This window comes from Ascaphus truei, chromosome 12 (assembly GCF_040206685.1).
Source record: "Ascaphus truei isolate aAscTru1 chromosome 12, aAscTru1.hap1, whole genome shotgun sequence".
Classification (NCBI taxonomy): domain Eukaryota; kingdom Metazoa; phylum Chordata; class Amphibia; order Anura; family Ascaphidae; genus Ascaphus; species Ascaphus truei.
In genome coordinates this window covers 41,938,673-41,960,232 of record NC_134494.1, presented here as the reverse complement: position 1 = coordinate 41,960,232, position 21,560 = coordinate 41,938,673, and positions in this window count along the sequence as shown.

Genomic DNA, 21,560 nt, shown 5'->3' with positions numbered 1-21,560 from the left:
GTTAATTTGGGACATGGACAAAAAAACACAAGTAAATTAATCATCATGATGCAAGCGAGCATTGCTTAATATTTTGATAGATGGAAATAATTACTGTAAACAAATGTCTACTAAATGAAGCAATTATTCTAGATTCAAGAGGTAAGCAGCAAACAATGCTTCCAATGCAGCAGGGATTCTGGGTAACGCCATGCAAATGAGCACTCACAGTTGGAGATGGGCGAATCCACCCAAATACGTATCCCGGATTTTTCGCTGACGTTGCCCCTAAAATCCGTTTTGTGGTGTAAAATCAGCAAGCGGATTTGGTGTGGTTTCAATCCCCGCGGATTCGGCATTCGGATCGCTGAGTCCACGGATTGGGTTCTACAAATCCGTCCATGGATTGCGGAATCAGCGGAGGGTATTGGTAATAATAAAAAATCCGCAAAACGCAAATCCCCCCTTTTGGCATTGATCTGCTGAAATCCGCGAACCAAAGGAACCGACTGATCCATTGCAGATCCAACTGCGCCCCAAACATTTGCCTTCTCTATTCTTTACTACATTACTCTTCCTATTGCCACTCACCCAATCACAAGTTGACTCTCATGGGGCAAAGTAATTTTATGCATTGTCAGCTAGACATACACACCAGATCTCACCCACGCCTCCCTGCCATCACTTCCCCTGTAAATGGTTTTAACCTTCTGATTTAATACTGACTAACCTTAAAACTTGCACCACATATCAAGCATCCCAATTGCCTCTGGCACTCATGGCTATTATCCCACACTCAGTCATGCCTGCCAACCATAGTAGCCAAGCTTTGCCATCTACAGCACTTAACCCCTCACCTACTGTGCCTGTAAATCTCCCATCATATCACTTAGATTGTAAGCTCTTCAGGGCAGGGATTTCCTTTTGTCTGATTTTGGACACTTAATGTATTATTATAATTCCCTGTACTGTATTCTTTGTGAAGCGCTGAGTACACTTTTGGCGCTATATAAATAAAGACATACAATACAATACAATACAAGCTAGAGACAAGTTAAAAATGTATCTTTGCATTAGCATAGCTTATACATTGTCTGTACACATGGACCATACTGACTCTTATCAAGACAAGAGTGGCAGTATGACAGGGGCATATGGACCAGCGGGATATATTTATTTTTCTCTCAAATGTATGCATTGTGGGACTAGGCTGTCATGGAAAGTTGTGAGTTAGACCCACGAGGAGAAGAGAGAGGACTAGTTCCCCGGAGACCGGGAGACAAGGCATCGTGGTTGCAGTATCCCAAGGCCCAGCAGGACGACAGTTAAGGAAGATTGCAGACAAGAGCTGGAAATAGTGTTATATCCGTGAGGGAGGACCCATGCCAGTTGGGGTTCGGAGGAGTAAGACAAGAGGACATCTGGGAGATACTGGATTGTATCCTATACAACATCCATCTGCAGACATCCCACTACACCCCCCCCCCCCACTCCAGCCTTTCTAAAGTGTCAGATTAAGGAATAAGCAACTGCTGTACTTATCGCAACACCAGACCTGCAACCATTGCTAGTACTTTGCATTACATGAGCTCCAACACTGTGCTGGCACCAATTCCGTCTATTGGTTAGTACCCTGGCCACTATTTGTGCTACGACACTATTAACATACTGTATTTGAAACATTCTCTGTGTGTGGCCCCCGGAAGAGGGAACTATGGCACTCTGTATCCTATATATAAAGCAGTGTTACTGATAAGATAAGGTTTGCTGTGTTGTGTGCATCAAACCCTGTTCATTAGTAGGTTGAGTTCTCTCTCTCCCCACGTGGATATATATATATATATATGTATATACGTAATGTGGATATCATGGATCTTCACACCATTGTAAGGGGGAGGGTAACTCAGGCCGCTGCCCTAGTTTATGTACACACTAATACAAGGGAATAAAGGGGGCTTAGGCTAAGGCCCCACTCCCTCAGTCAGCACTTCCCGCACTGCAGACAGGCGGGGCGCTGACAGGCACAGACCGCGATATGCGATCTGTAGGGAGCGTGAGCCGGAGCGGGAGGTGGGCGGGAGTGGGAGGCTTGAGCGGGAGGGGGGCGTGGCTTGAGCAGAGGAACCTGCTACTCTCCCCCCCCCTCCCTTCACGGGCTCGGGCTGGAGCTGCTGATGGTTTTTAATCAAAAGCAACACACGCAGGCACACGCAGACGCACACACACACAAACACAGATAGGCACTCAGACACACACACAGACAGGCACTCACGCTGCTTTCCCTCCACACTCCTCCCCGCTCCCCGAAGCCTCCCCTCCTCATTGGCTCACAGCCACACCACGTGACGCGTCGAAGCTAGGGATTACAATTCTCTTGAATCCCCTGGCGACTGACGCGTCACAGCGTGTAGTGAGCTGTGCAGCCAGGGGGGACCAGGACCGGCTCGGGAGGATTCCCCTGCTGGTGGGGAACTCTCGTGCGGCCGCCCGCGCCACCGGGCGCACCGGGTCCCAGGCCTAACACTTACAAAACCAATTGAACTCCAGCAATACCAAAACACTATACCAATTTTAGACTCAAAACCAAAACACCAGTGAATGTGCGTACCCTTAATAACGAGACCTCCTCCAAACGAGCTCTTACTTTTTGATGCTTGTGGTACGGAGGACTAAAGTGGCATGTCCAAGGTAATAAGGAGCTGGCATTGTGATTCCCCTCCCACTTCCAAGGCTGTGTTATTAACACTAAGCCAATCCCAATCATTATCTCAAAGTGGTAGAGTATCTTAGTGATCTAGCAGGTGTATATAGGAACGAGTCCCAAATCCAGCGTTTCAAAAAACCTTCAGTGGACCAACAAATAAATATGTATAAAATAGGTAAAAATATACTAAACTGAGCAATGAAAATCGGGCTGAGAAGGTAACTGCTGCAGCTATGTCATGTACAATGATTATGGAGGGCAGGAGAAGACATCTAAGGGAAAGTTGTAAGCAAATGCTAAGACCCTAAGTCTCTGGTTAAACAGGTGTGGAGTAGCCACTACTCATTATTGATAACCGTCCTGCGACTCCTTGAAGTTAGAGCTGCTTGTATGAACGCTGCTTTGCTGCATGCATCCTCTGGTTTACCCCCGATGGCGTCTCTTAGCCAAGTGAATAGAACAAAAAAGATCAAATTAACTGCTGTTCCAGATGGAAAAGATCGGGAAAACTCACCAGCAAAAAAAATCGTTAAATGCAATTTATTGGACTACATAAAAAACATGTGCAAACAATGAAAACTCTCCTCCCACGCGTTTCACGACCCCTATAGCGCTTTTTCAAGGAGTCAACAAATAAATAACTAAGGGCTATCGGTGCCATGAAAATAATCACGGGAACATTTAAACCAATCCAATAATCCACGTGAGGCGGCAATTTCGGACTGAGCAAATCTGTGTGCAGTCCGGTCAGATGGTATCAGGACCGGTTGAAGGGAGAAAAAAGGAGAGGTATAAGCCTCGGCGAGCACAGTATAAGTGCATCCTCCGTAGCCAACCTCACCAATATACCCCCTGTGGTACCGCCCTAAATGACCATGTCCTGAAAGCTCATTGTATAAAACAGGATTAAAGCCGCTCTAGCACTCACGGTACTGCTGTGTTCAAAACTGGTTCCCAAGTGGCGTGCTTCCTGCCGGAAAAAACAGCAACTGAAGAGAATCAGTGAATAGCCGCGTACAGCAACAGGAAAATAAGCAGGGCGTCAGACCATGAGATAAAAAATTTACAAATGTATTCTGCTCTTAAGCAAACATATCTCCAGTAAGTAAAATCTTTATCAAATGTGTACGAAACGCGTCAGGGAACTCTCTTTTTTTTACCAGAGACATTGTTTGCTTAAGAACAGAATACATTTGTACATTTTTTATCTCGTGGTGTGACGCCTACTTTCCTATTTCTGTGCACTGTTATTTACAGATTCTCTCAGTATCTTAGTGATCTGGTGGCAACACTGTAGTTATTAAAGGTCACCAGTAGAAAGGATTTCTACCGGTTGTTTATTCAGATTCTAGGTTACAGTACATTCCATCTGGGTTTTCTTTTTGCAAGAACTAAAAGCTCAGTCTGTGCAGCAGAAAACCTGATTAATTGACGTACCTAAAAACTCACGATTTAGCCACACTTGGAATCCCAAGCACTTAGATGGAGATCGTTAGTGGGGCATTAATCCCAATATGAGCAATGTCTGCCTGACTTAGTTAGGTATACAGGCAAAGAACAAGAAAACAGAGAGGTAGCTTTGCTGTTAAATGTGTCTCCAAGACCGGTGTAAACTCATGCTTGCAGATGTACTTAGGTTACAAGGCTAATAGAGTCCTGTACTCCTGTACAGGATATTAGGCACGGATAGTGTGTGTGATTCAGTAAATATAGTGTTGGACAGCTCCAGTAATGTTTCCTGGAGAAAAATAACCTTTTGCCGGCGGGATGTATATAGTTACAGTGTCATACAGTAGTTGCTTTCCTTTTTAGTGTGTACATACAGATGCCGTTAAGCTAACGGTCTTCCTTTGCCACCCAAATTCACACGACTGCGGGGGTCGTGGCATCGGAGAATTAACACTGTGGGGGGTCCCATTCAGAAGCAAAGACCCCCCTGCAGTGAGATTGAGGCCACAGACTACCATTGGTGCCACAAACATTTGCTTCTTCGACTTTGGCACCAGTGGGCACTGAGTCTTACTACATCTGTATGCAGGGCCGGCTGGGAGTATGGTGCGGCCCGGTGAACTGTGTGTGTGATGTCTCTTACCAATACTGGATGTGTGATGACGTCACATGATGTGCAGGGCCTCTTGTCAAGGCGACGCGTCATCATGTGACTTTGCATGGTAGCAGGAAATGCCAGAAGTTGGGCTGGCGATGAGCGCGGCGCCTCTGTAAGTGCGGGACCAGGTGCAGTCATACCACACAAGAACTAAGCTTTTACATTTCAGGAGGACTGACTTTACAGAGATAGGAAAATATTGAAGGAATTATTTGGCAGGATGGAGGTATTTATCTGGCAGGGTGGAGGTATTTATCTGGTAGGGTGTAGGTATTTATCTGGCAGGGTGTAGGTATTTATCTGGCAGGGTGGAGGTATTAATTTGTCAGGGTGGAAGTATTTATTTGGCAGAGTGGAGGTATTTATCTGGCAGGGTGGGGGTATTTATCTGGCAGAGTGGAGGTATTTATCTGGCAGGGTGAGGTATTTATCTGGAAGGCTGGAGGCATTTATTTGGCAGGGTGGAGGTATTTATCTGGCAGGGTGGAGGCATTTATCTGGCAGGGTGGAAGTATTTATCTGGCAGGGTGGAGGTATTTATCTGGCAGGGTGGAGGTATTTATCTGGCAGAAGGGAGGCATTTATTTACAAGAAACACACTAGATGGCGCTCAATATCTAATCAGCTAAACAAGGTGCAAGTAAATACTAACAAAATATAAACAAACACAATGTGAAAGAAAATGCAAATGAAATCATAAGCAAACAAAGGTACAAAAAACACTCAAACCCTTGGACGGACTGTTTCAAGGTCCACACGAACAGAGAAAATGGAAGAACCAGGGGAGCGTTGATACCTCCGGTGAGCGCTGCGAGGTTGCAGGTGGGGCGGCTGTGTCGCCAAAGGCTCCTGGCGCTGTGTGACTCAGGGGTTCTTGTCACTTTTTCACCCACCATAACTTGTTCTTACAAGGGAGCTGTATTTCGGTGAGAATGAGTGGAAAGAGAGGTGCAGCCAGGAAGCCTAAACAAACATAACATACAGTAAAGTGTAAAGTTATAAAGTGAATTCAGCAATGACAGAGATCCAATGCAGCGTGTGTCCCAGAGCTCAGCAAGCAGAGGTATTTATCTGGCAGGATGGAGGTATTTATCTGGCAGGGTGGAGGTATTTATCTGGCAGGATGAAGGTATTTATTTGACAGGGTGGAGGTATTTATCTGGCAGGGTGAAGGTATTTATCTGGCAGGGTGGAGGTATTTATCTGGCAGGGTGGAGGTATTTATCTGGCAGGGTGAAGGTATTTATCTGGCAGGGTGGAGGTATTTATCTGGCAGGGTGAAGGTATTTATCTGGCAGGGTGGAGGTATTTATCTGGCAGGGTGGAGGTATTTATCTGGAAGGGTGGAGGTATTTATCTGGCAGGGTGGAGGTATTTATCTGGCAGGATGAAGGTATTTATTTGACAGGGTGGAGGTATTTATCTGGCAGGGTGAAGGTATTTATCTGGCAGGGTGGAGGTATTTATCTGGCAGGGTGGAGGTATTTATCTGGCAGGGTGAAGGTATTTATCTGGCAGGGTGGAGGTATTTATCTGGCAGGGTGAAGGTATTTATCTGGCAGGGTGGAGGTATTTATCTGGCAGGGTGGAGGTATTTATCTGGAAGGGTGGAGGTATTTATCTGGCAGGGTGGAGGTATTTATCTGGCAGGGTGGAGGTATTTATCTGGCAGGATGGAGGTATTTATCTGGCAGGGTGGAGGTATTTATCTGGCAGGATGGAGGTATTTATCTGGCAGGATGGAGGTATTTATCTGGCAGGGTGGAGGTATTTATCTGGCAGGATGGAGGTATTTATTTGGCAGGGTGGTGGCATTTATTTGGTAGGGTGGAGGTATTTATCTGGCAGGGTGGAGGTATTTATTTGGCAGGATGGCGGTATTTATTTGGCAGGGTGGAGGTATTTATTTGGCAGGATGGAGGTATTTATTTGGCTGGGTGGAGGTATTTATCTGGCAGGGTGGAGGTATTTATCTGGCAGGGTGGAGGTATTTATCTGGCAGGGTGGAGGTATTTATTTGGCAGGGTGGAGGCATTTATTTGGTTGGGTGGGGCATGTATTTGGCAGGATGGAGGTATTTATTAGGCATGGAGGGGGGATTTATTTGGCAGGGTTGAGGTGTTTATGTGACTGGGTGGAAGTATTTTATTGGCTGGGTGGGGGTATTTATTTGGCAGGGTTGAGATATTTATGTGGCTGGGTGCAGGTATTGTTTTGGCTGGGTGGGGGTATTTATTTGGCAGGGTTGAGGTATTTATGTGGCTGGGTGGAGGTGTTTGAGGGGAGTGCAGGAGCAGTGGGAAAAACTAAAAGATGAAATACCAAACGTAACAGACCTGTGTGCCCAGCGGGTCAGTAATGGCACAAGGGAAAGAAAACAGGTGGTTCTCAAAGTCTGGTGGCCGGTATTGATTGTAAAGGCTAAAAATTCAGATTTTAGGAAATATACTGCACCGACACACTTTATTCGAGCAAATACCCAGTATGTACCTGGCAGATACCTGGAATGCGCCGCTCCTCACCTCTGACAAGCCCCGTTGCGTTTGCCTTCCCAGCCTGGGTTCATGCCTGGCTGACGGGCGGCTGATCTGTTAAATGATAATGATTACGATTTAATAGGCTGCAATGCTTCGCGTGTCTACCAGATGGCATAAATTCATGAATTGTAATGCAGTATATATATATATACTGTGCAGTATTGCAGCCAGCGGGAATAAAATGCTTCAATCCCTGCCTGGAAAATACCTCAATGCACTCGGCAGAAAACAGTCACAAACCTCAATACACCCGGGTATACCCGAATTCGTGGGACTAGCCGAGCTCGAATAAAGTGTGTCGCCAGTGTAAGCAGAGGGAGGAAGACAGAACTGTATCAGGCAGAAGGAGGCTGAGCAAATAATCAGATCTGCAAAGGCAGAAGCACAAGAGAGAATCGCTCCGTCAGTAAAGATTAAGACAGAAGTAAGAGGAAGAGGATGGTGGTGTGGAGGGAGAAATATGAGGAGACACTTCTTCATTCATGGAAAGGGTGGTGGCTTCATGGAGTAGCTTCCCAACAGAGGTGGTAGGGGCTAATACAGTAAGGGAATTAAAATACACTTGGGATGGAAATAAGGCTAAATACCAAAGAATACCATGAAATAGGGTCTGAGGTTTAACAGCAAATGGGAAAATCGGCAGATACAGTGACCAAGTAGTTCTAATATTCCCGTAAATGCTATGTTTCTATATTCTGTGCTCTACTTCATATTGAAGCCTTATAAATACATCATATCTATAGCATATATATCAGAGAGGGCCCACTGTGACATGTATTTATTTATAACATGTGTTACCAGGAAGTAATACAGTGAGAGTTACCTCTCGTTTCCACGCATTATCCTGGGCGCAGAGTTATGATGACAAATACATGGTTACATTAGGTGAGCCGGGTTATACATTACATACAAGGCATTGCTTTGCACAGTGCTACCATCTCCTCTGGCAGTGAAGGGGTTACTAATATCCCCCCTCCCCAGAAAAGCCGCTGCCTCCAGTTGGCAGAGTGATAAAGGATCTGGCTTCTTTGCAGCGGGAGGTAACGCTGAGGTATAATTAGATCTCCACGGTATTCTCTGTCTTATGCAGTTTTTCTCTTGCTAAGAAACGAGCATCAGAGAAGCCGCGGACAACATGGGAACTGCCACTTCCTGAGACCCAGAAAGCACAGCAGCAGCATAAAGCGAGGGGCTTTTATATACTGTATATATATATACACATGTTTAATGGGACATGTTCATTTCTATGGAGCGCCGCACAGCTTTGCAAAACAAACACATTACTCATCTGTAGAAGGCTATCCTTCTGTAGGAAGTAATACACAAAGCTCCGATCAGCGGTGACCGGAGCTCGATCGGAGACAGGCTCCTATTTCCCAGGTAGTTGTGGGATAAGACACATCCCAGTGCTAGAAAACACTGCAATCGTTTCCTCTTTAATCTATAGGGAAGAAGGTGCCGGTCATACTTGCTTTTCATTCATACTGCAGCATATTAAACATCAATGTATTATACGTGGGCAAACAGCGTTTTATCCATTTGCTAATCTTGGTCAGAATTATTGCAATCTAGCTGCATTTTCAAGAGAGGGTTGGACTGTTAAAAAAAAAAAAAAACCTGGCAAAATTCTGCTTCCCCCACCCTACCACCCCCCATCCCCGAAAAAGAAGACATTTTCCATTACGTGCATTAAAAATAAATAACCGGCAAATTAGCCATGGGATCCCTGCAAATAGTTTATGGTGAACTGTGTTGTTTTTTGTCATTTTCACGTAATTTGTGAAAAGTTTGCACACCTACTGTTTCTGGACGTTCTTCCTACCAACCAATTAGATTGTAAGCTCTTCGGAGCAGGGACTCATTTTCCTAAATGTTACTTTTATGTCTGAAGCACTTATTCTCTTTATTTGTTATTTATATTATTTGTTATTTATATGATTGTCACGTGTATTACTGCTGTGACGCGCTATGTACATTAATCGCGCTATATAAATAAAGACATACATACATACACATCTATACAGGGTATTTTGCCTCACACGTTATCTATGTTTATAGCCCTAATCTCAAACATTGCTGCAGTATAAAGTGTTACTGAACCCTCATATACAGCAGTGCCGCTTTTAAACAGAGGGATTCGGGAATCCTTAATACACACAATCTTATTGCCCCATCCTGCAACCAAGGGCTGCTTTAGCTGGGCCACATTCTCTTGTTGGAAACCAGGATGGATTGCAGAGGTAGCCGTGACCCATCGCATTTGGTTACAAGGGAAGACATGAAACATTTTTAAACATTTTCAAATACTTATAGCTTCCTGATATTTCTCAAGGTGTAAATCTCACATATTTAAATGACTAAACATGCCACCTCTATTGGTACCCTTTGGTTTTAACAGCTTTTATAGGAACGGCTTAATAATCGCAGATTAAAATGAAGCCAAAGCAATTTCTTTAATGCTAATAATTAGCACAGTTATATTTTTATTTCTCTGTTGATTTTGGTGTAATCTGCCGTTTAAAGATGTTTTTCTTTTAATGAGAGAGCTGCTGTGGTTCACAGTAACTTGCTGAGAAAATCTGCACTATGTGCGCAGGAAATATAATTTATTCTGTTTTTAATTGAGTGCAACCCAAATATACACACACACACATATAAACTATTTACCCTACATGCAGAAGCGAATTAAAAGCAGTAAATAAGTCTGGCTTCTTGTGTGAGAGTTTCAGACATGTTGTTCATTAAAAAAAAAGGGGGAAATTAACCCAAAAATGCCCCTCCACGGCTCCGTATCTCCTGCATAATAGCCCCCTTCTGTCCATGCACAATATCAGTGAAATATAAAGTCCGGTATCCTTTCCAACACTCTCTGGGCCTGTGTACTAAGCATTGCAAATGGAATTTTTGGTGTTAAATTGTCACACGAAAATCACAACTGATATTGCGTCTGTGTGCACTGATGTACCAACCTATTTATTTCCAGTTTGTGCCGTAAAGCATCAAAAAAAATTTATATTGGCGCAGACAAATGGGACTCACGTGATGTACAGATGTGGATGGTATACATACTGTATGTACTTAAGAAACATAGTATCTGTATCTGTGCGGCAGAACAATAACTGTGTACACTGGCGACACACTTTATCGCAGTGCGGCCAGATCCGCAAGCCGGGAGATTTCCCGGCTTGCTAGTGGCCGCCCCTCGGCGTGCCGCGCGTCATAGACGCGCGGTCACGCGTCTTCGGGAGCCTGCGCCCCCTGCACGCGCGTCCAGGGCTCCCCGAGGGAGCCCTGGTGTCCCGCGATCTGCGGGACGGCGGCAGGGGGTTCCGGGGGACCCGGCGGACCCGGCAGCGGGAGGGAGAGCGCCCCGATCGGAGGGCGCTCTTCCGCTGCTTCGGCGCGCGCCCGTCACACTCGGGCGCGCGCCAGGCTACTGCTGCGGCACAGAACGGGCAAATGCTCGAATAAACTGTGCCGCAGCAGTAAATCCAAAAACCTCTGTTTAGTTTCTTAGCAATTTAAAGCACTTCGAATTCTTCTAATTCTGCGCCACTGTATATATCAATGACACATTTTTTAGACGCAGCATTAAAAATATTAGGGAAAGTTCATATTTTCACGTGATGACGATTGTAAGATATATCAGAGTAATAATTGATCATTAATAATACTGGTCGTTTAAAAAAAAAAAGTCCAGCTATTATTGTTTGTATTTCAATTGCAATAATCGGACGGGTCACCTGACACAACGCGGCCAAAGTAATTTCAGACATCACGCTGTGCGTCATACGTAAGAAGTCTTCATACAGACCACCCACAGTGTATTAACCCTCTGAGTGCCAGATGGGCTCGCAGTCACTGATGATGCAATGTAAGGCTGGAGGATCAGCCCCATCCGCCAACATTGCAGATCGCGAAATCCCATACGAGGACGGACATTTCTTTTTCCGCGCCTCCTACGTCTTGGAGCGCGCAAAGTGTTCAACTGTGTACATTTTTATCACTACAGTCTTGATGGTGATATACAGGGGTGTGAAAAAGAAAGTACCCCCTCTTTGAATTCTATGGTTTTACATATCAGGACATAATAACAATCATCTGTTCCTTAGCAGGTCTTAAAATGAGGTAAATACAACCTCAGATGAACAACAACACATGACATATTACACCGTGTCATGATTTATTTAACAAAAACAGAGCCAACATGGACAAGCCATGTGTGAAAAACTAAGGACACCCTTGCTGCTTCCATAGGAATTAAGGTGCTAAGTAGCAGACAGGTGCTGCTAATCAAATGCTCTTGATTAATTGATCATCAGCAAATGTGACCACCTCTATAAAAGCTGAAGTTTTAGCAGTTTGCTGGTCTGGAGCATTCAGGTGTGTGTTAACACAATGCCAAGGAGGAAAGACACCAGCAATTATCTTAGAGAAGCAATTGTTGCTGCCCATCAATCTGGGAACGGTTATAAAGCAATTTCCAAACAATTTAAAGTCCATCATTCTACAGTGAGAAAGATTATTCAAAAGTGGAAAACATTCAAGACAATTGCCAATCTTCCCAGGAGTGGACGTCTCAGCAAATTCACCCCAAGGTCAGACAGTGCAATGCTCAGAGAAGTTGCAAAAAAACCAAGAGTTAAATCTCAGACTCTACAGGCCTCAGATAGCATGTTAAAGTTCATGTTACTACAATTAGAAAAAGACTGAACAAGTATGGTTTGTTTGGAAGGGTTGCCAGGAGAAAGCCTCTTTTCTCTAAAAAGAACATGGCAGCACGGCTTAGGTTTGCAAAGTTACATCTGAACAAACCACAAAACTTCTGGAACAATGTCTTTAGGACAGACGAGACCAAAGTGGAGATGTTTGGCTATAATGCACAGTACCACGTTTGGCGAAAACCAAACACAGCATATCAGCACAAACACCTCATACCAACTGTGAAGCACGGTGGTGGAGGGGTGATGATTTGGGCTTGTTTTGCAGCCACAGGACCTGGGAACCTTGCAGTCATTGAGTCAACCATGAACTCCTCTGTATATCAAAGTATTGTAGAGTCAAATGTAAGGCCATCTGTCCGACTGCTAAAGCTTGGCCGAAATTGGGTCATGCAACAGGACAATGATCCCAAGCACACCAGCAAATCTACAACAGAATGGCTGAAAAAGAAAAGAATCAAGGTGTTGCAATGGCCCAGTCAAAGTCCAGACCTCAACCCGATTGAAATGCTGTGGCTGGACCTTAAGAGAGCTGTGCATAAACAAATGCCCACAAACCTCAATGAACTGAAGCAACGTTGTAAAGAAGAATGGGCCAAAATTCCTCCACAACGATGTGAGAGACTGATCAAGTCATACAGAAAACGATTACTTCAAGTTATTGCTGCTAAAGATGGTTCTACAAGCTATTGAATCATAAGGTGTTTTTCACACATGGCTTCTCCATTTTGGCTTTATTATTGTTAAATAAATCATGACACGTGTAATATGTCATGTGTTGTTGTTCATCTGAGGTTGTATTTACCTCATTTTAAGACCTGCTAAGGAACAGATGATTGTTATTATGTCCTGATATGTAAAACCATGGAATTCAAAGAGGGTGTACTTTCTTTTTCACACCACTGTATATCATTTCAGAGATCATGTTAGTCAGTACGCAGACCTCTCTCTGCCTAATGAAACAACTTCCTCTGCCCTATGTATAACGGACAATATGATATGAATATTAATATCGCTAGCTCGTGCTGATGTAAATTTGACAGTGCACACAGCCCTTTACTTACAGTAGCCTCATCCGAATGTACAAGGACTTTAGTGGTACCCCCAAAATCCTTCGCTAATGCAGTTCTGGGCTTTACCTGCCCCTCTGCCCTCTCTAATTATGGGGCATTCCTGCTTATTAGGTTCTTGCTCAAATAAAGAACAGGAAGTAAGCTCCCGATCTTGCCCCACGCCCCGGCCTTCATGTGTTTACTCGGTGGTGTTTAATGGTGGAAACGTCTTCTCCTGATGAAGGTGCCACAGTAGCACAGTAGACATCACTTCAGCACTATCTCCGGAGCAGTGAGTCTTGGTTCAGCTATAGGGGGCCCAGCATATTCCTGCATATTACAGTGCTGTGCATGTAGCAGATGGGCCGTGTGGAGGTGACATTTGGACCTGCGTGTTTGTGAGATACAGAACTGTAAGCTCTGGACTTGATTTGCAAAGTTTAGCTCCTTCTTATTAGCATATAAAAGTGTTTATATATTGATTCAACCTGTTGACAGGAATAGAAATTGATTTGCTCTAAGAGGGATTTATGGATTTTGTGAACCAGAGGCTTCTGTTGCCTCTTCTCCTCCCCCCCCCCTCCCTCTTTAGGAGGGAAGGAATAGATATGGAAATGGATTTGATAATCTGTCAGATAGAAGAAAATCACACCAGGACCTTTCTAAAAGGAAATGTGTTTCTCCAGAGATTTACTTGACTTCCACATGTTCTGTACTCAAGGAGATTTGGCTTTTAAATCAAGGGTAAAAAAAAAATTGCTCTGCAATCATTTACAGCAAGACTGCTCAGTGGAGATCTGCCTCTGGGACCCGAGCGCAAGGCTTTTTACTCTGACTTTCCTATAGCTTTTGCAGATATTTTCTCCCTTTTCAATTACTTTGCTGATGTTTGAAGCTGACATTGTTTTTTTCCTACGGAAAGGTGTGTAATTAATGGCACTGAACATAGCCATAAAGCGCAGGCACAGCATGAACGATGCACAGACCCGAGCTCTGTGCCAACCGGACTGTCAAAGGAACCATCTCCTAGTGTGCAAAGCGCACAGCCAGGATAATGCCAGCACAGGTCTCTAACACCCAGACACATTCACACTCACTCACATTCGCACTCACTCACATTCACACACCCACACACCCACACACATTCACACTCACTCACACAGTCACACATTCATACTCACTCACACAGTCACACTCACACACCCACACACCCACACACATTCACACTCACTCACATTCGCACTCACTCACATTCACACACCCACACACCCACACACATTCACACTCACTCACTCACTCACACATACACACATTCATACTCACTCACACACCCACACTCACTCACACACCCACACACCCACACACCCACACACCCACACACCCACACACATTCACACTCACTCACATTCGCACTCACTCACATTCACACACCCACACACCCACACACATTCACACTCACTCACACATACACACATTCATACTCACTCACACAGTTACACTCACACACTCTTTTACACTCACACACATTCGCACACACACAGTCGCATGCATACTCATTCACACACTCATGCTCACACACATTCACACTCACATTCACACACCCACACACATTTGCACTCACACACATTTGCACTCACTCACACACATTCATACTCACTCACACATTCACACTCACTCACACACTCTTTTGCACTCACACACATACACACTCACACACACTCACACTCATTCACACTAACTCACATACGCACACATTCGCATGCACACTCATTCACACACTCATACTCACACACATTCACACTCACACACATTCACACTTACTCACACACCCACACATATTCGCACTCACTCACACACATTTGCACTCACTCACACTTACACACATTCATGCACACTCACACATTCATGTTCACACTTACTCACACACATTCAAACACACACACATTCACACTCATTCACACACACATTCGCACACACACCTTGAAACGAAACGCGTAAGGTGACGTCATCACACAGCGACGCATGTCCGTGACGACGGTCTGTCTGCGCTGCTGCCACAAGCCCAGCTTCATCACGAGGGTTCCACACGGGAGGTGTTTGCGCTCACAGATCTGACTTTTTCCATCACACACCCACACACCCACACACATTCACACTCACTCACATTCGCACTCACTCACATTCACACACCCACACACCCACACACATTCACACTCACTCACACATACACACATTCATACTCACTCACACAGTCACACTCACTCACACACCCACACACCCACACACCCACACTTGCACTCACACACCCACACACATTCACACTCACTCACACATACACACATTCATACTCACTCACACAGTCACACTCACACACTCTTTTACACTCACACACATTCGCACACACACAGTCGCATGCATACTCATTCACACACTCATGCTCACACACATTCACACTCACATTCACACACCCACACACACATTTGCACTCACACACATTTGCACTCACTCACACACATTCATACTCACTCACACATTCACACTCACTCACACACTCTTTTGCACTCACACACATACACACTCACACACACTCACACTCATTCGCACTAACTCACATACGCACACATTCGCATGCACACTCATTCACACACTCATACTCACACACATTCACACTCACACACATTCACACTTACTCACACACCCACACACCCACACATATTCGCACTCACTCACACAGTCACACTCACACACTCTTTTACACTCACACACATTCGCACACACACAGTCGCATGCATACTCATTCACACACTCATGCTCACACACATTCACACTCACATTCACACACCCACACACACATTTGCACTCACTCACATTGATCACTCACTCACATTCACACACCCACACACCCACACACATTCACACTCACTCACACATACACACATTCATACTCACTCACACAGTCACACTCACTCACACACCCACACACCCACACTCGCACTCACTCACATTCACACACCCACACACCCACACATTCACACTCACTCACACATACACACATTCATACTCACTCACACAGTCACACTCACACACTCTTTTACACTCACACACATTCACACACACACAGTCGCATGCATACTCATTCACACACTCATGCTCACACACATTCACACTCACATTCACACACCCACACACACATTTGCACTCACACACATTTGCACTCACTCACACACATTCATACTCACTCACACATTCACACTCACTCACACACTCTTTTGCACTCACACACACACACACACACACACTCACACTCATTCGCACTAACTCACATACACACACATTCGCATGCACACTCATTCACACACTCATACTCACACACATTCACACTCACACACATTCACACTTACTCACACACCCACACACCCACACATATTTGCACTCACTCACACACATTTGCACTCACTCACACTTACACACATTCATGCACACTCACACATTCACGTTCACACTTACTCACACACATTCAAACACACACACATTCACACTCATTCACACACACACATTCGCACACACACCTTGACACGAAACGCGTAAGGTGACGTCATCACACAGCGACGCATGTCCGTGACGACCGTCTGTCTGCGCTGCTGCCACAAGCCCAGCTACATCACGAGGGTTCCACACGGGAGGTGTTTGCGCTCACAGGTCTGACTTTTTCCATCTAGACAGTTCCTGTATACTCTCTCTTCCCCTGTAACAACTAGGGACCCCCTGTGTGTGTTTGGGTGGTGGCACCCTTATCCCCTATGTGGTATGAGCCCTAGTATTTGATCTAGTGGTCTACATTTGTATGCAGTGTCATTTAGGCACTTTTTGATTTATATATTGTAGTTTGTTGTGTGTTTTTATTACATTTTATGATAAAGATTATGCACTAAATTCGGTTTTCTTTTGGTTTCATTTCATGCGCTCCTATTTTTGTAAAATTGCCTGTCGGGTGTGCCCTGATCACAGGAGATTAGGAGCAGCAGGGAGGAAACTGGTAGCCGAGGGAGAACCTTTGGAGGGACAGCGCTCTCAATACTTAATTTTTTTTAAGGATATCCGAGCCACTGATTGAGCCACCTGTGCTGAATCAGGGATATCCTGAAAACCTGACCTGTTGGAGGGTCTTGGGCACTGGAGTTGAGAACCCCTGTCTTAATACATTGAAGCAAAGAGACACAAGACGAAAAGGACACAATTCGTGGCTATGTTGCTTCAAATTTGCCTTGCTACATCGGTGTAATATCTGAACTGTGATGCTCGGAGTCTTAACAGGATTGTATTATGTATACTTCTTATAATGAATGCACTTGGACACATGTTATTTCGCTCTGGGTGGAACTTACACCATAGTATATGTTTGCAAGTAAATGTTACCGTCTAAAAGATTATGGAACCCCCACTAGATGTGACATGGCGCAGGGCCCTCTTGTCTGTCCTAAATATTATTCCTTCCTTCTTAAACTGATGAAAATGATTTCTGTGAAATTTGTGCAGGGAAAAACAGTCACATTAGAAATGTTCTGTCAAATCTGACACCTTTTATATAGCAAAAGAACAGCACCACACAGGGAAACCTCCCAGCCAAAGCAAAGATTTTTTTTTTTCATTGTCCCATCTGAGGCCATTTTTTTGCCCCAGTTACCTGTTTCACAGGTGCCGTGATGCATAGGCCCCTATGTGTACTATACGACTAAACATATGACAGATGCTGTGTACTTCTTACGTATATAGTGTATGGTTGAGGTAGGCAGGACTCAGGCCACAGTTTTATTCCACTTTGTTGACCATTGAAGAAAAAAGGACAAAATTGGAATATGTCACAGACACAGAGGGAGGGTAGTGATAAAGTTCCTCACTTTCAAATCCAACTCCTTCAGTCCTGAAGTCCCAAAGCAGGTCAGGTTTTAGGGATATCCTTGCATAAGAGCAGGTGGCTCAGTCATTTTGATTGAGCCACGTGTGCTGAAGCAGGGATATCCTTCAAACCTGACCTGTTGGTGGGACTTGAGGACTGGGGTTGGGAGGCTCTGCAGTAGACAATAGAATATGCAATGTTAAATGAATTTACATAAACATTTTACGTAGATTAAACATCACAATAACAACCATTGACTCCTTAAGAAATAAACACTATTATTCATCAGCCCCACCTGTAATCACAGAAGCAATTACCAAACTGATTAATTAGTGCACATGAAATATCAGAAGGCATTATATTTCTAACACATACTGGACCATTTGAGAATTATTCCACTGTCTGGGCTCATGAGAAATTACAGCTCAACCCCGTTATAGCTTGATCCGCTACAACGCGGATCTGCCTATAACGCAATCTCAACATGGCTCCCATTTTTAAAAAAAAAAATTGGGGGGGGCAAACTTTAATAAACACATCACGAGGCGCTGTCAGGCAGCGAGCATGCAGAGAGATGTAGTCTTTGGGTCAAAAGCAATAGGGGAAATGACAGGTAACAAGAACCCTATTTAAACAAAAACACACACACTCGCCCGCAGCTGATGAAGCAGGGAGAGAGCTGCAGATGCTGGGTAAGTCCTCGCAGAACCCCTGATCGTGGCAGCCATTTTGTTTTAAGAATTGTAGATGAATAATGATTAAGCGACAACTACAAGAACATAGGTACAATGAAAGTTCATAAGATGGTTTCAGGACGAGGTAAGACCTAAAAATGATAAAGATGCCAATATGGTGAAGTATGTATTAGAAATACAGGACAGAAGCCACTTACAATGTTACAGATGCAGCCACCAGTATCCGATGACTTGCCTGGGAAAATACTGTGGCTAACTCCCAGTAATTGCTGCAACATTTCTGTGAGATTCTGCAGCCAGACTAATAGCCCATCGGATTAATACAGCGGGGGTCCCTGCAGTCCCGTTCAGTCTGAATGGAATGTAAATGGAATGTAATTCGATGGGCCATTGTTCTTGCTGCAGAAACCTTATAAAAATGTTGCAGTTTACTGGGAGATTGCCCCAGATTTTCCAAGACAAGTCATCGGATACTGGTGGCTGCATCTATATATATATAAAAAAAAAACAATGCCCATTATGTAATTTTGTAAAAATATTTATTTTAATTAACAACGTTATAATTTATTATTTCGTGTCTCTCAGTCATGCAGCTTAAACTCTATACATATGTTATAATTATGCAGAGAACTGTGTATCTGTATTATTTATCTTTATTATATTCCTAAACATATGTATTTTTTATAATATCCACAGCAATATGTATTGTTATGAAATGAACAGAAATACGTATCAGTATTATGTAAAGTAATGAGCGAAGATGTGCTGTAAACTAAAGCCAACGAATTGTGACGTTTTAAAACCTTGATTGTAACCACGCTTTTTGCAAATTCCACTCTACGGTATCAGAACCGGCACCAACCTTAATGTTACTGAAATTATACTAGCAATAGTCCGCCACCTAGCACATTTATTTATTTTATACGTTTATGGCCAACGGTTTCATGAGGCCGTTGATGAGATGGGCATATTTATGATAGTGAAAATTAAATGAGGCTACTAATTTAAATGCTACATATATTAAAATCCATTAACTAAATTAACACAATGAACAGAGAGGTATATAGCACATGTAGAAATGTACAGTATTTCTTACCATACGTGAGTACACAAATAAAACCAATAGATGTTAGGAAACAGGAGTGCAAGGAGAACAATATTTATCTACACTCCAGCCAAGCATTGTTATAAATTGCCTCTGTAATCTACTCTTATAGTGTAGCCAAGCAATATGTACTGTGTAACAATGTAACTTCCTTGTCTTAGTGTGGACATAATGTATCTTCAGCCCTGTAAACACGGTAGGGTTACAATAAAGTGTTCTTTGGGACTGAATCACACTGTGACTGGAATCACAAGTGGGAGAACTAGAATCAGACGAATCTTTCTTTTCAGCATAGGTGGTAACGCCAAATACAGTCTTTCAAATCTGCTTGGGTCACACACGTGCTTACATTTATTATCAGTGCTTCCACTGCAGCAAGGGATTCTGGAAAATGACATGCAAATGAGAACACTGTCACCTTTTGCCTGAAAACCATTTTTACATGGAACCCTTATAAGCTAATGCTTGCTGTTAACACAGCTTTTAAGCACAGCATGGGAATCAGATGCAAAGCCAGAGAAACCACTCACAGACATTTTGTTTTGAAAATTCTTTTATTATGCAGTGAATCTTTACAACAAGATCATAACAATACATCATTTTTCAAATGAAAAAGAACTGTGACGTGTACAACAATGCAGTGCATAACCCATACATCTATCATACATCTCATACATTTACTTTTATGAATATTTTCCCAAAAGTAAAAAAAAACTGTGACATGCACAACGGTGCACTGCATTACTTATACATCTGTCATGCATTTAATTCAATACATATCATACATACATTATCTCAAATTGTATTTGCACAGAAAAAAACTTTTGGGGAGGGGGGGAGGTGAGTGGGTTGGGGGTGAGAATGTTATGTCTTCCTCCTCAGGGCCGTCAATAATGGAATAGTCTTTGAACAGGCTGTGAATCAGCCTCCGACTGTCCTGAACCGACATCCTATTCTTCCCCTTGGTCAAACGTTCCCTGGCGAATAGCAAAACGTCCTTGAAACAACACGTTTAACTCCAACCGGTTTCGATTGCGTCCTCTGTGTGTGTTCCTGAGAAAAGTCTGTGGAACACCGAATAGTACGTAATGTGCTTCCTCGGTGTACATTCAATTAGTTCAGAGTCCAGAGTTCGCATCAAGGCCCGCACAAAGGGGCAGTCCCAGAAGAGGTGAAAAACGGTTTCCTCCACTGGATTGCACCTGGGGCAGTGCCTCACGAGGCTAAGTCTACTTTCGTACTTGTCAGCCCCCATGGTTAGTCCCCCGTGTATGTCCCGCCATGCAATGTCCTTATGCTTGTTCGTTAGTCTTTTCGATGCCACATTCCCCCACACCCTGTCAAAAGTGTTGGGGTGGAGTCCTGGGACCGACTCTATGATGTTCTTTGCCCGGATCATTTTGTAAATGACCTTGGGCTTCCACAGATCTGGTTTTACTCCCTTCAGTTTGTTCTGCCTCACAAACTTCCTCACGTCCTTGTAGAACCAGGGCATGTGCCAGTTGTAAGGGATGGAGCTGTCCCACTTGTCCCACCCTAGTGCTCTCCAGAGCAGCAGGAATAGGAAGCGGGACATGGAGTAGCCAGAAGAGTCCTTGTTGCCGTCTCTCAGGGTGATTTGCATGCAGTTGCTTACAAAGAAAGCATGCAGCACAGTAGGGATGTCAGGGATTGTTCCCCCCCATCCCTTGTGTGGCTCCTTGTACATCACTTCACGCTTGCCCCTCCATCTTGACTCCCCAGATGAAGCGGAACACTGCCAT